The sequence below is a fragment of the Haliaeetus leucocephalus genome, unplaced genomic scaffold (assembly GCF_000737465.1).
Source record: "Haliaeetus leucocephalus isolate CR32 unplaced genomic scaffold, Haliaeetus_leucocephalus-4.0 Scaffold450, whole genome shotgun sequence".
Taxonomy (NCBI): Eukaryota; Metazoa; Chordata; class Aves; order Accipitriformes; family Accipitridae; genus Haliaeetus; species Haliaeetus leucocephalus.
In genome coordinates this window covers 4815002-4831463 of record NW_010972886.1, presented here as the reverse complement: position 1 = coordinate 4831463, position 16462 = coordinate 4815002, and positions in this window count along the sequence as shown.

Here is a 16462-nt window from a genome sequence, read left to right as displayed (position 1 = left end):
TTTATTGTTTAGAGTGTGTATTAACCACTACTACAGTAAGGGATAACAAAAAAATCTTTTCCTGGATTTTAAAAAATACTTTTAGCACCAAAGGACTGCATCCATTCAAAACCTTACAAGGCCATTTTTCATGGGCACTGAAAGTGTAATTTCTGCAACATCTACATATTTGGCAACTGCTATGGTGAGTTCTTAGAGCTCCAGAAAATGGATAATATAGAAGTTCTCAAACAGAACATAACTAGTCGTAGGATAAATTAAACTATAAAACTACTCTTAATTTGAAACATAGCAGTTGACTTTAAGGGAAAAAGAAAAAAGGAATTTTATTTTGTACATTATGACAATATTCGTATAGAGTAGGTTCTATATAGCTTCTATGAAATAGGTTCTTTCAATGCAGATATGTTCTCTATGTCCTTAATTAGATAAAATATTTGTTTCTTTGAGGGATTTTTTTTTTCTTTTTTGACTAAAATGTAGAGAGCTGTAAGGAACTTGGAGAGAGAAGTGCAGTATTCCCTCTGAGGCTCAAAAGGTTGAGTTTACAGGAGGCATCAGGAATGGGCAGATCCTTTACAATGCTAGAAACTGGGAAGTCCTTCCTTTTTCCCAGGTTTATTCAGTTCTACAAGTCCTGCCCCAAGCTTGTACCACAGTTGTGCGCGGGCTCCCAGGATGAGACCCTGAGCATACGTCCCCCTGAGGGTCACGTCCCCTCCTGCCACGTAGGGCTGCAGCATAGCTCCTTCTGTGCTCCACATGCAAGTGGTCTGCAGCTGATTCTTCACCTATTGCTGACTATATCTAGAATTGTGCATGTGGGATGGGGATTGACTGTCTTCACTCAGGACACCAAAGTTCACTGTCTACATGTAAGCTGGTTGTCCTTGCCATTTATCTTGTCCTGAGATACCTGTCTCAGATAAGGAAGATGATTTGCCTCTGCTTATTCATTTCTACTGCCCATAAAGAAGGATTGATGTGGCCAGCCGAGAGTTAGGCTGTGCCAACACTAGCAAGTATCTCAATGCAATAGGAAGAGACCAGGAGACCAAAGCAGCTTTGGTGCTCAGGCCCCAGCATCAGCACCGCATGCAGTTCAGGGGGATTACTTGAGCTCGGGCTTGTGTTTCAGAGCTGTCCAAAGGACCTGTCCAGGGTTAGCACCCTTATGTCCCTGCTAGGGGTTGGAAAGTGTTTTGGTCTTGGAAGTAGAGCTTCTGGTCTCATTTCCCTCTAGAGGAATCCAGCTTCAGCTCACTGAAACTGCTCTGCAAACCAAACCAATGTGCAGTAAGGGGCTATGATTCACTTCAAAACCATGCTGCTGCCTGCAACCAAAATGCTGATGTAGGCATAGCCTTAGTCAATCAGCCTTCACATGTCTAAAGCTATGTGAGGTAAATGCTGACCAATGAATATAAGTTTGAACCTTACCTAAATGTCTATCTTCTCATAGATGCATTTTGAGACAATCAGAACTAAAGTGAAAGAGCACCATCTTTTTTTAGGTTTGGGTTCACCAGTTACTGTCACCTGTGCTTGCCACGATCAACTGAGGGGATCTAGAAGCAGATACTTTTTGGGGACCTTCAAGACCAGCAATATTTCTGAGGGTGAAAGAAAAGGAACCAGAAATTGAACAGACCATGCAAAATAGGGATCTATTAAAAAAGCCCCATTATACTTTAAAGTACCTGTTCTCACAAATCATCTGAGGGGAGGGGAAAATTTACATTTATAAATATGTATGGAACATGGGCACTTAATCTAAGGCACAGAGGACTCTCTGAGTAAAACATGGATTTGAGCTGAAATTGCATAAACCCTTAAGTAGCAGTTTTAATTTCTCATTTTTCCTTCTCCACCAGATAAAACATCTTAATGTAATTACAGCAAAGCTGTGAAAATACTTTGCTGGAAGAGATAGACAGTTAAGGTACTGATCTGCAGCCTTTATCTAGCCAAACTGTACTTTCTAAGCCTACACCACCAGAGACTTTCTCGGAAACTGTGCATACATTTGTGTGTATGCATGCATAGCTGTGTGTAACAGAGCCCTCGATATTGGATTACATCTGCATATCCTTATCTATCTGTTATGCTCTCTGCATCTTTCGAGTAGGAAGATGTATTCTTGTATCTCTTTGTAGTATAATTTGCAGGGCTGCTCAGGCATAAAAGAAGGAATTTGGTTCCGTTTGAATCATAATTTGAATTAGAAAAGAAATCTCTGAGCATGATTTCATCTTCTCTAGCAGGCAGATCAGCTATTTATACACGCACACATACATTTTCCTTTATCTAACAAGTATGCCATGTTGTGGTCACTGGCTACATGGCCCAGCCCATGATTCTCTGAAGCCAAGAAAAAGACATTCTTTCATTTGGCAGCAGCGGGATCAGGCTAAGACATAAAAAGTAGTGAAAAAAGGCCTTTCCTGTAGAATTTCTGGTCTTGCCTAAAAAAAGTAGCGCTAAATATTTCACAAGAAAGCCTGATCCTTCAATCTAATTTTAGGCATGATGTAATAGGAGCATGTACTAAACAACAGGAGAGAAGGGGGGGAATTAAGGACAAGGATAAAGTAATAAGAGCATGCATTTCTCCAGCCTTGTTATTTGTGCATATTGGTAGCTCTGCTGAATGTGAAGACGTAGTAATTTATTTATTTATTTAGTACTTATTTTGCCATATGTACTAATAACCCATAGAGGCTATGTCTGCTGTTGTGAAGCTTTCTCCTTTCCTAAAGGACCATTTCTTTTCTTTACAGGTATAATGAAGTAGGTGATAGGTACAATACATAAGGTTTACTGGACCTTAGTGCTGACTTCCTCGGCCAGGTCCTGTCCAATGCCCACCGTCCAAAAACATCTCCTACGTGTACGTGGCAGACGGGAAGCAGGAGGCAGAGTGGGGCCAAGCCCTTAGAAGAGCCTTTTTCTCCTCTCATTTGCTAGGTTATGGAGCACAGCCTTCACCACAGTCCTGGAGATGGGTACTGGGAGCAGTGGTTGCAGAGGACTTCACAGTGGGTTTGGCTACCACGGGCTGGCCAGGAAGAGGACAGGGAGCGGAGACTGCAGGCATTTGGGGTGCAACAGCACAGCGGCGCGAGCACCCTTAGTGACCAGTAAGAGCACTATTCTCGTGGCAGCTCCAAACCTCTGCTTCCACTCCTTGGGGTGAATAATGCCAGTTTCCACTTGCAAAATAAACCAGTTCTCTCTTCAAATGAGCCTGCGTTCCCTGCCCGCACCTACAGCAAGTGTGCGTGCTGGATTAAGGGCTCAGTGTGGCTCTTGTAATGTGGGAGATGCTGCTTTGCACAGAAATCCATGAAACGGCATTCTTTCTTCAAGTGGATTTTGCAGTTCTCTGCAAGCCAAATCAAACATTAATAACATTCAATCAACATTTCCATATGTAGATATTTTTATCAAACCACATTCTCTTTCATTATTATTTTTCAGTACCTCTTTGGTCTCTTGCACGTATACATATTGAGCAAAGTAAATAGCAGTGTAGCTTTATGAAATGTTACTTAACATTTATGAGTGTTTTTTAAAGTTTCTGATTTTGTTGCTCTTGCCAGTACCAGTAAATGTGTTTGAAGTCCTTCACATGTTGCTTTGTTTATAGTAGAAACACCAGATTTTGCTGAGGAGCACATCTCCGTATTGAAAAAAAGAAGCTGAAGTTTTATTAAATAAAAGCCTTCAGAAGAGTCAGTTGCTCCATAACAGTTGTGTGCAAGAAAAAAAGTTCGTGTCCATTTTCGTTAATGACCTCATGAGTTTTGCTAGTTAAAACTGAAAGCAAAGAAACCAGGACTGATGCTTAACTGGCAAGAAGCCAGCACAATGAAATTAATAACATATGTTGAAGAACCCATTTGTAACAATTTTTCCATTTAAAAAAAAAAAGTGGCAGCTTAAAACCACTGACAGAACTGTCTTTTCTTTTTTCCTTTCTTTCTCTTCTTCCCTCCCCCCTTCCCCTTTACTACATGGGACACTTTGGCTTATGTTCAACTGTGCGGTACCAAACTTGTCTCAGAGTTCAGATTAATGCTTTATGCAATTTTAAGTGACCCTCTTGCAGCTGCTGCTTAGGGGAATATTGTGGTGAATGTGTTTGCTCTGAGGAGCTGGTGGCAAAACTAAGGATGCAGCAGCCTTCCCTTGGCAAGTAACAGATGTGGCATACGCTGTGTTCAGCCCATCCTCAGCACTTACCTTACTCCTGAGCAATGTGTGGGGCACTGCCCAAGCTTGCTGCCATCCAAACACAAATTCAGCTGTAAAGCACTTGGCTTGTGAGTTTTTCGGCTTGGTTGTTCTCTGATCACATGCAAGTGAATCTTATTTATTGATACCTGCAGTTCAGGTGGAGAAGCGAGGACCTTGGTCCCAGGAAAGTTGCCTCTGTTATTACCCTCTGGGATATGTCACCTCCCTGTATTTTGACCTTCCTTCTCAGCCATCATCTTGTTTTCATTGTGGTTGGGTTTGGGTTTTTTTACCACCCCCTCTGGAGACTGTACTGGACGTCCTTCAGTGCAAAGCACTCTCCTTGCTAAGTTCCCCTTCAGATTTTCTGTGTGAAACTCCAGGCACACTGGGACTTCCTGGCACTGCTGGGATTCTCCCACTGAGAGGGTTAAGTACCTACAATGGGTTACACAAGCCAGAAATGGCTTTGGTCATTAAAGCTGATGGGAGGAGAGCATTGCGTTTTGAGAAGTTGCTGCTTGGGATACAGGAGACACCTTGGGTTTTCAGAGTGGCCAGTGAGTTGGAGAGGTACTTTAAGGATACCCTGGCAGTTTTCAGCTGGGCACAGGGAATGACAGAAGAGGAGGATTCCCAGCTGTGGGAGTGCAGTGAGATGCCCAGGGGGGAGACATTGCCTGGAGGTAACTAGGTTATGTATGGGGAAGTGAATGAGTGGACTGATAAGAGAAGAGAAGGGAATGAATGAAGCTGCGGGTGTCCGACAGGATGCAGGTATTGAATGATGCTGAAGACGATTCAGGAAGCGAAGCAGCACTGCACAGCGGGTGGAGACACGAAACAGGCAAAATAAGGAAGAAGAGTTAAAGTTGCCAGATACTACAAATGAAATGGAAGTTTTCTAGGCAATTAGGGCTCACAGTGAGCTGGGAAAACAAGTTAAAGCCTTTGTAATAGTGGACTGAATTCCTCTTTGTGTAATCTCACTGACTTCAGTGGGTTATACAGGGTGGTACTGTGCTGAGTTTGGCTCCAAAATCAAAATACAGTTAAGTGTGGCTATCGTGCTGTGCCCTGACTTGGAAAGAAATTGCAAGGATTGTGGATAGGAAAATCTTCAGTCATCAGTTCATTGTATGACTTCAGTAGAAAAGGAAAACAGGTGGAGCAGAGTGGGGGGAGAAGACTGAGTGTATGAATGAGGAGAGAAATCCAAATTAGTTCCAGTGTTCGGAGACTGTATGAGGTGCTAGTTCCATTTCCTCTGCAAAACTGGACACTTTGGGTCTCCTCACAGAAAGTATACCATTGCTCTGGAGATGGGACAATGTTCGGGAAACATTTGAGAGACTAAAGCTGTTTTCCACCAGAGAAGGAAAAACAAGATAACACTGTGCAGTATTTTTATAACTGGTGGCCTGCACGGGCTTCGTTGACACCTACAAATATAATTTCTGATAGAAGGTAATAGGCACAGCAGGTGTTTAAGATATACTTAGCACCAAGAAGAATGGAAACTTTGTAAAAAGGTTTGGACAGTGAGAAAGTGTCTAGATCACAGGGTAATCACAGCAATGGCTAACCCAGCCATCTAATATTGTTTAATATTTGCATTGCACCCTGGCCGAGGTGCCAGTCAGTTACAGGAATGCTGCTGTGCTGAGCCCTGCACGTGGAATTACAGAATGTGTCTGTATAGGCTGTACACTACATTTTATTAAAAAGTAGCTGAAAATTATGTGCAAAAATGACAATACAGGGAAAAAAAGTGCTTACAGAAATGTTTAAAGCACAAAGTAGAGGCTAGGTTGAGGAAATTTTTAAAAGGTATTGCTTTTCAAAAGGTGTAGGTAAGCCAGCTCTAGGTTTTTAGGTATGATGTATTTACAAGGGCACCTAGTGTCTAGGTATAGAAGGTCACCTTCTCTTCACTGTGACTTACTGTGCATATTCAGGTTTAAGCCACATACCTATTAATTTTGAACCTCCTTCTTATTGTAATTTCATGGGTTTATTACTGAATATCTGTTATTCTGTCTTAATTAAAAGTCTGACTTCAGGAGCCAGTTTTTGAAATTTTCAGCAGTAAGCTGAAAAAATGTATTTCTAGGTGCATATGCATTATCATATATGAGGCTTCTCAGCGTTGCCATCAAAAAGAAAAGGAGGTAACCAATTTGTGTCAAACTGAAACAGAAATTTGGGGGTAAAATGACAAACAAGGAAATGAAATAAATGATCATTTGTGTAAACACAAAGGTTTCACAAACCACAGTGAAACATCTTCAGATGGGTAAGTCCATTGTTTGATTTCAGTTTAACCTTCATTCATTCTGACATGAAAATAGTGGGGTTTGAAACAAATTCAATACTTTTACAATTATTTAACAAATCTCTATTTTTCAGCAAAACTATTAATAGAACTAAACCTTGATTTGCAAATAAACTCAGCCCCCCAAAACTTCATTTTTTTCTGACAATTACCTAGATTCCTTTTCTCTCACATTTGACTGACTTAGTTTTTTAAGAGAAACATGATTGAAAGCCTGATCTCATTCAAGTCAATAGCCAAAACTCCATTGACTGCAACATAGTCAAATTTTGTGTACACGCTGAATTACTCGGGAGAGTTCTGCTCAATCATTGTCTGTTCTCGTCTCCTTCAGCTGGTCATGGAAAGTGCAGGCACAGCACCTGATTCCCAGTACTCGACTTCCAAAGTTAAATTAATCCAACTTTTAAAAGGAACTCTGCAGAACAGCCTTTTCATTTTCAAGGTAGTTAATTGGATGAAAACGAAACTGAGACTCCATTATTCTGCATTTTACTTTGGCAATTTTTAGCCCCTCTTTTTTTCCCTTTACTTGAAAATGCATAACATTAACTTATATTCACAGATTTGCAAATCTCTCTTTTATATAACCATTAAAACAGTTTTTCTTAGACTTCTGCACATTACATAAAACTGTTTTTATAACAGTAATTTATTAGGTTAAGTTGGAGAGCTTTTACTGCTCTTTATGTAAAAAGACTGGACTGATTTTGGATCTCTTTAATGTGGCCCTTTAGATGTAGTAGCTCTGATATTCAAACTTTCTTGGAATGTATGCCCAGTAGCTTGGTAACGTGCAAAATATGCCAAAGAAGCACCATTCCTTTCAGAAAAAAAGGGCATTGTGCTCTCCTACATTCTTGCACTATGCATAGCCCAAGGAGTAAAAATGCCGTGTGAGTCTCCATGGAAAAAGGGTCTGATGACCCAAAAGATTGTTTTTGTGGCCTTCTGTGCTGAGTAGATCTGTAGGCCACAGTAAAAAGGCTGGGTCAAATTGGGAAATTTTGTGCTAAGAAGAAACACTGAATTATGTTTTACTCTTAAAAAGGCTAAAATGCAAAAATGCAGAGATCTAGTGTAATGTAATGTAATTAGAGATCTAGTGGCAGGAGGAAAGTTCATCCCATAGGAATCCCCTATGCAAGGTCATGTCCTTTCCACCTCACCTATAGGATATCCTGCAAGAGACAGCTCTATGTCTGTCACCATGTAATTAATCTAACTAGACCTGTAAGAAACTACACACTGATCAGGTTAGGAAAGTAATTTAGGTCTAACCAGTCATTGGCAAGCACACTGTGCAATGATCCAGTCTTCCTTTCTTTCATACATAATTTTAAGGACAGAATCCTCTCTTTGACTCAAATAATTTAGCCTGGTTCCATAATGACTTTGTAAATCCAGAGTGAGGAGGCATGTCCAAATCTTCTTTTATTTTTATTGTTAATTGAAGAAAAGCAGCAATGCAATATGGAATTTTTTCCCACGGCCAAGTCTGAAATGAAATGTTGAGGTGATGAAACATAACTATATCCATTTTTTAACTATATCCAAGACAGCAAAACTCTTACTTTGTGTCTCCAGGCAGGTGGTTTGGCATATAAGGTGTTCCTTCCTTTCTTCATTTCCTTCCTTTCAGGCTGGGAGAGCACTGAGGAGACTGTTACTCATTCAGCATCTCTGTGGTGAAGCCCAGCACAAGACTGCCACAGGAATTAGAGGTCATCCTCTGGCTGAATGAAAATCCTAATATGATTAGAGCTGACTACATTCCCTTTAACACTGAAGCTGGCATAAAACTTTTCCCCTTCAGGGATTTCTATAGTTTTCCAGTTTCCAACTTTCCTTGTCCTCTTTCAGTTGTTTGTGGGGCTGTGCTTTAAAGTTGGATCAGTGAGGTGATATTAGTTAAAAAGAAGCCCTTAATTTTAATGTTTACTGAGCATTATTTGACTCTAGTCATCCCCTGCTTTTACACTTTCGGGGGATCTATTTGACCTGGATAGCAAAGACACAATGTGCTATCATGTCCTGTGATAGAAAACCATTTCAGAGCTAAAATTGTCCAGGGAGCTGGAAAATGCAAGCACGTAGCCATATTTTCAGCTTTTGATATTGTGTGTTGAATGTTTTAATGAGATGTTTGTGGGTTACTTTAACTGGGGCTGAATTCTGGCTTGCACTTTGTGGTCTGTGTTGTAAATATGGAACCAAGCTCTCCAGAAGCGAAAGTCAGCTCTGTATAGCATGTGTGATCTAACATTAGGCTTAAGTCATTTTAACTTTTGCTGAACTCTGCTAACTAGCCATTTTAGGGCAAAACTGCTATAAATAATACAATTTGCAAGATGTAAATCAAAGTTGCAAATACTCACTTTAACCATTCAGCCTAACAAGGAATCAACGCTGCATACTGTAGCTGAGATGAATATCTAAATTAATAGGAATGCCCCTACAGTTCAGCCTTACAGATCAAGTTGCCTGGCAGGAACTGTAAAGCAAAGTGAAAGATTGAGATAAAATATAAGTATATTCATTCTCTCTGGCTTTTGAAATTGCTGAAAATATGAAAAGTGATAATGAACTTTATAAGCACTTCCCGCAGTATTTCACAGTCTGTATTTCATTTTTGTGTTGTAGTAAGTCTTTTCAGTACCAAATACTTGATTGCTTTTCACTGGTGATTTATTTGTTTTTAACGTGAAATTCAGGACTTGAGTAATACACCTCACCACTTCTTTTTAAAAAGTGAGCTACCTTTTAAAGAAGCACAGAAAGATTTATCATAGAAGTTGTGAGTTGTGAGTTTTGTCGCCTTTTAAAAGTGAAGACATGGGGTGAGGGGTTTTTTAATAGACTGAAATTAAATAAATGCTGTATAAATATATGGCTACTAAAGTGGAAAAAACACAACACATACATACTGAAAAGGGAGGCCTGATATTTTTTTTTCTTTTTAGATCAGGAAATCCTTACATTAAATATAATTTTTCATCCTCTGAATTCCTTCTGAACTGAAACAATGAAGAACCAACCTGTGTAATGAGGATATTATAACACTATCACTTCATGCTTGAAATGCTAACTACGGTTTCTGATGGAAAAGTCCTCTACAATCACGGCATGTAGCATCAATTTGATTTGATTCAATCATCTCTTACAGTTTACACTAATAAAAGTTGTTAATACTGTGTTCAAGTAGGTAGGCAGAGCTAATCACATCCCCTAAAGCAGTATCTTACCTCCCAGAAGGTGAGTCTCTTTCCACCATCACAGAAACGGCCCCTAATTTACCTGGGATGACTTCTGCTGATTCATGTAGGATTCAGGCTTGTCCTTAAATCCTAGAGCAGGAAAACAGGCCAGGAAAAGGCAGTGCCTTTGGCAGCTCTGTTGCACAGTACATAATGATTTACGCGAGAGGAAAAGAAAATTATAAGCAAAAGAGTAGCTTCTGAACTCAAAACTAAGAAAAAAACAAATGCGAAGGATTTTCTCATTTGCACCTTTGATGACTTACAAAGACTTGTGGCATTATTTCAGCAAAGCATTTTGGCATGTGGTCAGTTGTAAGAGGGCAAGTTCCCCTCTACTCAGCAAAGCACTTGAGCACATGCTTAACTTCAACCATGTTAAATGGCTCCGCTGAAGTCAAATGAATGTAAAATGATTTAGAGTAAGACTTAAAGTTAAGTCCATGTTTCATAGATTGATAGCATTTCAGTCCAGGAAGAATGATAATAATCATGTAGCCTGACCTCCTTCATAACACAGGACCAAAGAATTTTGCCAAGTGTTCCCAATATGAAATCCACTGCTGCTGCCTGAACTGTAACTGCGCTTTCAGAGAGACAGCCAGCTTTGATTTAGAGACTTCACAAGAGAGAGAATCCATTGTATTCCTAGATAAGATGGTTTTTCAGCAGTTAAGATCCTTCATTGAAAAGAGCTGTGTGCTTGAATGCTAATCTGAATTTGTTGAGATTCAGCTTCCATCCATAATGAGCTTTTCTGTTAAGTTAAAAAGTCAGATTCTCCAGTTTTCTTTCTTAAGAAGTATCCTCAGGCAATCATTATGTCAGTTCTTAATCTGCACTTTTTAGTGGATAAATTAAGATGCTTTTTTTCTCTCACTTCTGTTACTGAAGTTGTGTTTGTAGCTCTTTCCTGAACATGTTCCAAATTGCCAACATCCTACTTAAATGTGTACATCAGAAGTGGACAGAGACATCCCAGTAATAATCTTACTAGCTGTCAGTAATCCATAGTAGTAAAACTCCTTTCTTTCTATCTGGTAGTCTTCTCCTGTACATACATTCAGGACAGCATTTGCTGGCTCAGCCTCTGTGTTGCCCTGAGACCTCTTGCTCTTCTGTTTGCACAGCAAAACCACTAAATCCTTTTCTGAGTCACTTTGTGCCTAAAGACTGTTGACCATGCTGTAAAACTAATCTGTATTTTTCATTCTTAATGAAAGGTCTTAATTAACCATCTCATGTAGCATTTAGCAGCGATACAGGTGAGGTCAACCTACTAATCAGCCCAGATTTCTGTGCAGTACTGGTATGTCTTCCTCATTACTCATAACTACCAACTTTGGTGTCATTTGCAATGATTTTTTATCTTCTTCTATACCCTTTTAAAGAACTGAATCCTATTGAGCAACAAATCTATGCTAGAAATGTGCCTATTTAATAATTATTTATTATGTATATTCCCTTTTTTGAGATGCATTGCCTGCCAGAGGAGAGGAAGAGAGAATAACATATACTATGCTGTTTTGCATAGAAATAAAATTGACTAGTCCCTAGTGTAAAAGAATAAGCCAACAAAATACACAATGAAAAGTAAAAGAGACCATAAAAACTCTTTCTTATTAATTAATAGTGTTGGTGGAAAATTTTTCATCCTGAAGTTAGTTATTCATGTGAATTGCTTTAACGGTAACTATTTCCTGTGGCTTTCATCACATGGTTTTCCATGAGAAAGTGAATTGTGTGATTGTGGGTGAGTTTTCCAGATTTAGGGGCTTTAGTTAATATCACGGAGAAAGGCTCTTAAAAATACATGGAGATTTGAGAATCGATTGATTTCACTACAGATCGCTGATTGAAAAGAGTCAATCTGACAATGTAACAGCGAGAGATTAATTTTAGCTTAAGAAATAACTATGTCACAAGTGGTTAGTTTTTAATTGCCATTCTTAGATGTGATTATTTCTCAGTTGGCTGCTTTCCCCTTTCACTTTCTTTCTAAATTAGAATTTTTAGCACAAGAAACAAAATGGACTTTTACATCATATGTGAAAAACAGGCTCAAGCCTGACTGACTCAAGCCTATTTATGCAGTCTTTCTTTAACTACTGAATCTCATCGGCTTCGATATATGAACAGTAAAAGCTCATTACTGGGTGAGATATTAAGAAGAGAGCCTCCTAAATACAACCCTGACACTTGAAAGAAAGGAGTTTTATAGTCCGCCAAGTCACTTGCCTCCTTGCACATTTTGCTTTTCCTCCTTGTGTCTGAGTTTTCAATTTATAAAACAGGAATAATAATCTTACCTTCTTTTATAAAGTGCTTTGAGCTCTGCCATGGAAAAGTGCTTTGTCAGAAGCAGAGTTATTAGGCAGGCCCTCTGTAGCTTCAGTCTTTTCAGAAGGTGGTTTTACTTTGGGTAAGGACACCTATGTGGTCGCTCCGTCCTCTGTTGGGCAACTTCTAGATGTTCCTGTGCATGTTCACAGCATCGCAGAGGAAAGCTGGTCTAGGAGACTGGCAGACCAGTCTGTAATCTAAAAGATGAATTTAAACGAGAAACAGCCATTTATTTCCCTTTCCATAAGGTCCAAAGGTGAGAGCGAGGGACTATGACACAGTTGGCTTAGTTTTTGTACAAAACCCCCTCCACCCCGAAGCAGCTCTGTTTTCAAATAGCAATTATTATTCACTGTAGGGGAAGGAAGGGGTGTGAAGTAGATGAACACCGGAGACTCACACAATGTCCAGAAAACTTTTATTGCTGGAGGAGTGCAGGGTGGAAAGCAATAAAGATCGAAATCCTCAACTCTTACACAAACTGCAGCTTACCAAGGAATAGCTCCATCGTAACCACATAACCCCAAACTCCCTCCCTGCTTCCTCCTGTTCCTACAGCCTCCAGGGCTTCAGTGTGCTTTGGGCTTGCTTTTTTTTTCCTTGCCTTTTTTTTTGTTTTAGAAACATATATCATAATGTGTTTTCTTTCTTTTTTAATAAAAATATCAAAGGAATACTTATCAATGACTGAGGAGGGAGAACTGCGGTGCAGTCTATTTTTTAACTGGAACATGCACCATGCTGTGACACACTCATCCAGGAGCAGGAGAAGATTGATGGCTAGACATGTGGAGAGAACTGCCACTGATTGAAATCAGACAACTGCAAGCTGTGAGGGAGATCCAGGGGAAACCATTTTAACCACAGTAGTCCAGTCTTAGCACGCTTGGACAGGGTCTTTCCTCTGTCTGAAGTCTGCACTGCGGGACACAAAGAAACTAGGCAGTACAGTGAGGCCAAAGGCAAAATATGAAACTATGACAACTTGGAAGATATATGTGTACGTCTCTATCTATCTCACCTCTGTAAATTATTTCCTTCACTAACAGATAATAGATCAGAAATTTCATTCCTCAAGTACCAGTCATCTTCTTACACCCTTCAGATTCTTTTGCAAAGACCAGAAGAAAGAAAGAAAGAAAAAAAAAGCTTTCAAGTAGGAAAAAAAAGAACTGGAGCACTACTAGAAACCTGATTTTCAGAAGTGCTGAGCACCTGGAGTGTCAATTACAGTTACTGGGAGCTGGAGCTGTTCACTACGTCTAAAGACATCAGACTTTCTGCAGCACAAGATCGTGAAATATTTACTTAATTCCAGTTTGGAAATGTATCTCTTATTTGCAGTAAAACAGGGAGAAATAAAAAAAGTGATGTGGAAGGGAGCGTTCCCCAGCACCCATCACTGGGGCTGCCGGGGTGGGTGTTGGTAGCAATTGCGCAGCCATGCACTTGCACCGAGACATTTTTATTTCATTACTGGTGTCAGTTTACAGCCATTAGCTAAGCAGATTGGCCTGGACCAAAATGCCTTCTTTTTGTGTGCGTGCTTGTGTCTTATCGCTAGATCTTGCTTCCATTATTTAAGTCTTTTTAAAACAAAAAAAAAAGGAAGGAAGGAGAGAAAAAGAAAAGAAAAGACAAGAAAAGAAAGGCTTTACGTGCATTATGTTTTGTGGCTTGTCTCTGTCCTCTAGCCAGAACAGTCTGAAATAGGTTTTATTGGAAATCATTACTTAAATTCCAGCACTGAGGAGAATATTGATCTCTTGTGCATAATGGTTACCAGACCGCGGAAAGTAGCAGAGAGGGCTCCAAGCGGGCCGACATAATGTCAGTGACAATTCATTTTTTTTACCAGTTAGGATGCTGGTTTAATATCCTGCAAGAGGCACTTAATGCCAGCCCTTTCATACCATCTGTCCGGCCCCGGCGGCGGGGGGCTGCTCCCGGGACGATGGGCTGGCAGGCGTGTTGGAGACCTGCTTGGCCAGAGGCTGCTGGCAGAGCCCCGGCATTCCCCCGGCACCCCGCACGCGCTCACCAGCTGTCCCAACTTTCCAAGGCGCTCCTCAATTTTCTAAATATGTGCCACATAAAAATAAAATTTCGAGCAGCGATGCACTGAGGAGCCCCATGCCTGCAGCACATAATTCATTCATAGTGTCCGTAGCCCATTATTCCCACATTCCTCCCGCAGAGCTATCAATTTCATCTCCGGCCAAACTGGAATCCAAATCTTGGGAGTGCAGCGAAGTGGCCGTGGTGTGGGTACGCTACTTTCCTTCCCCCCCCCGACTCTTTCTTGACTGTCCCTTTTTTTTCCCCACCCTGCAAGAAATGTTACATTCCTTTTATGTTTGCAGGCATGAGACTCTTGGAAAGAGCCACGTGAGTAACTCCAGCTTCCCAGATTTGGTAGATTTCAGGGGAATAAAAATTTGCAACTGTCCATCCGTTAGATGCTGAACCACACAGAGAAAACTACGATCTTCTTCCCAAAATAAAACTGCCAGTTGTTCCATGCATCTCTCACCCACCAACTCTCATGGGAATACATGGGAAATCAATGTTTTGCTAATGAGGTTTCTGCTCATCTCATAAATTGTGTGATGATTTCTATAAGTTGCCCTGTGTTTGTCATTTCAGTAACCAGAGGCACAAAAGTTTCCACAGATATCAGTGGCATTTAATTAACATAGCGACTTGGACACCTGCCCCAGTGCTGCAATAAGCTGTGGAGAATGGTTTGTACTGCATTTAATCAAGCCAGCAGCTAGCACGATGTGAGCACACTCAGAAGGGTACCAACAAACTACACCGTAAATTTGGCTCAAATCTCCTAGCTCTTTTTTCCCTCCTGAGCCATTTTGAAACTACTCTCAAAAAATTGTCAGAGAAATGCTAATCAATGTACTGCAACAACAAAACAACAACAAAAGGCTGCTCATGTGAAGCAAATTGCGACAGATAAAAAGAGGACTAATGAAGGAGCTGGCAAAGCAATGTCATCATGGACTTCAAGTCTGTTACCTGTATCCAGATCTACTATCTGTTTGCTATGTTTAGCAAACAAAATCCTTTTTTCCCTCAAAAAAAGAACATGATCAGCTAAAGTTTTTGTACCTTTTTTAAAAAAAAAAAAAAGTCTTGGTAACTTAAAATAAATACTAAGTGAACAACTGTGTTTAACCAGTAATAGGAAAATCAATAGCAGTGGATCTCAGATATCCAAAACCCATCTGGACACAGTGCTGGGTAACCAGCTGTAGGTGGCCCTGCTTGAGCAGGGGAGTTGGACCAGATGACTTTCAGATGTGCCTTCCAACCTCAACCATTCTATGATTCTGTGATTCAGATGAAAGACATGTAAAAATTTATTTAATTGGTATTAATGTGGTTGCACAGAACTACGCATTCCTAACACAGGAGCACTTAAAGGTCAGAGTCGAATGCTCATAATTTGAGACAGACAAAAGGTTATTGTTATTCCTATTTTACAGTGTGAGAAGAATGTAAAGACCCAGTGTTAGAATTCATCACATCTAATATTAGCTATCTCAAAGCTAGGCATTTAGTTTAAGAAAGAGGTCTAGGCTCTTCTGTAATCATGTGTCTATAAAAATAGCAGAGGTTGCTGGTGTGGCCCATACCTCTTGCGTGGAGTGGACCCTGAGGCAAAGATCTCTCTTCATTCATGCTCAGGGGTTGTCTTGGAAGGAGCCCGGGAGAAAATTAACTGCTATGCAGAATAGACTATCAGAGACATACAGCTAGAGGAGATTTAGTCCATGCAGAATCTAGAAAGGGGAGTGAAATATCTTCTGGCTGTAGTATGATGAAGGACAGAGCCTAAGCAACTAGCTTAGAGCAGAAATTCACCTTCTAGATGGTAAAGTTACGTGAGAGGGATCTGGGTCCTGATGACTTGCCTAAGAAAGTCAATCTCATAGAAAGTCCAGGGCAGAAATAGAAGTTGAATTATGTTTTCCAAATTCCAGTTTGGTAAGACAGACTTTTGCTAATGATGATCCTCCACTATGAATATTTATAGGTTCTTGCTTATCATTTTCCGAAGGAGAAATTCAGTAATTTAACACAGTCTTTCCTGGTTTTCCCTGGATTTTCTTTATTTTCTTTCTGAAATTGAGAGGCATATGGAACATGTAAATGATACAGTAATCTTGTGAGAATTCATATGCGGTTTCCAGAAACAGACATGTTACAGAATCATTACACTATTAGTGTCTATCTGTGGTCCTCTAAAAATCATTACGGCTTTTAAAGAATT